Source organism: Atta cephalotes, assembly GCF_000143395.1.
Source record: "Atta cephalotes unplaced genomic scaffold scaffold00037, whole genome shotgun sequence".
Taxonomy (NCBI): domain Eukaryota; kingdom Metazoa; phylum Arthropoda; class Insecta; order Hymenoptera; family Formicidae; genus Atta; species Atta cephalotes.
The window spans coordinates 2,422,809-2,424,674 of NW_012130101.1; positions in this window are offsets into that span (position 1 = coordinate 2,422,809).

Here is a 1,866-nt window from a genome sequence, read left to right on the forward strand (position 1 = left end):
TAGTAGTAGAGAAGAAGAAGAAGAGAGAGAGAGAGAGAGAGAGAGAGAAATAAAGACAAAAGATATCAATTAAACCGAAATGACAAATATTAATGATAAATATTAAATGTTTTAACGACGAATAAAAAAAATAGATTCTATATTTTTAAAAATCAACTTTGATTAAAAACAAAAAAACAATTTTTTATCGTAAAAATTCAGATTTCTATTCGGTGTTTTTACTCTGAAGTAAAAAAACTGTTTTTTCATCTGAACGCACGCGGGAAGATGGGATCGAATGAAATGCACGCATTTTACTATTGCATTCATTTATTTTCTTATGTTTCTACTGTAATACTGTAATACCATACAAGAAATGCACTTTAATGAAACCTACAGAAGAGAATCTGAATATAAAGTTAGACGCTTATTATCGTCCGGCGGCATTTCGCTCTCGTAATATACATAATCGTAATATACATAATAAATGTGTGCTTTTTTCTTCTCTTCAACAAACGCAAACATATTTCCATTAATTATTTTATTTCCCTTTTTTTTTGATCGATATAAGCGATTCGTACAACGCGATTCGACAACCAACTCTCGCTTCTCAATTATTCACACATTCAAACGCAACACAATCACGCAACACCATTCACCACTCACCGTTCTGAAATATGTCATGGTAGAAAAATTAAAAAGAAAAAGCCACTTTTTCGCGTTACCTCTCTTTGGTCGTGAAAAAGAAATTAATCGAACGGTACTGCGATTAAAAACAGCGGCTGACCATCGGGAAATTTTGTCTCCTCGTATTCCGTTCGCGTTTTCTTCTTTTTTTTTTACTTTTATGCTCTTTACATATATTGCAAAGTGTTATCAAAACATATAAAAATTCACGCCCATATGAAATCGTTACGATTCGCACGGTGTAATTAATTAATTTCTCTTTTCTCTCTACGTTTGTTATAATGATATCACCCTCGTAGTGAGTTTGATTGTATCAAGCAAAGTAGCAGGATCGTTTCAAGATGGAAGGAATGAATTTATGATTGGTAAACCATGCTGTTGGTTACAATGTCTTTACAAGAATCAAGCATTCTGCAGGAATTATGAAATTCACTTGAATCCCTAATCTCCCTAAAATTAGCGCCAGAAGATTGGAAGCTTGATTTTAATTTTTTCCATTCCATCTAAAGGACAGAATCTTGTAATTCAAAATGGATCCTAGTCCTTTCTCGTATTTACAGGTACATTTTTACAAGGTTTTAATTTTTTTTCTGGAGTGCTCCTCGCGAGAATATATTATTAAGTATTTCGTAACTTTCTATTAACTCTGCTAGTCTGCTATCGTAAAATAGCATGCAGATTTTATTAAATATGATTGGCATATATTTTGACTAGATATAAATTGTTTAACATCACTAACAGGATCTTTCATTAAATAGGCAGCCTTGTTTTAGAGTCTAAACTCGTTGAAATCAGCGAGGATCCGAGAACTTTGATGTACTTATATATATGCAAAATTAGAAAAAGAATGAGCAGTGAAGTTACCCAGCCAACACTATCGCATAAAAATAAAAGAGAAAAAAATGAAACGAAAAAGATGAAAGAGAAAAAACAACAAAATATTATAGAATAATAAAAATCGCAATACTAATAATAAACATATTCGAAAAATACTAAACAACTCGAAAATCGTGAATTTCAAAATTTTATCTTTATGGACAAGTTTACAATCGTTTTTCGCGCCGTTAATAAGATTTATCGTCAATAGTTGCAAGCATTTAGTCAGAAACGACCAAGGAGTGGCTCTTTTGAAAATTATATAAATATATAATTTTACATAAAAATATGTTTATATATATATATATATATATATATATATAT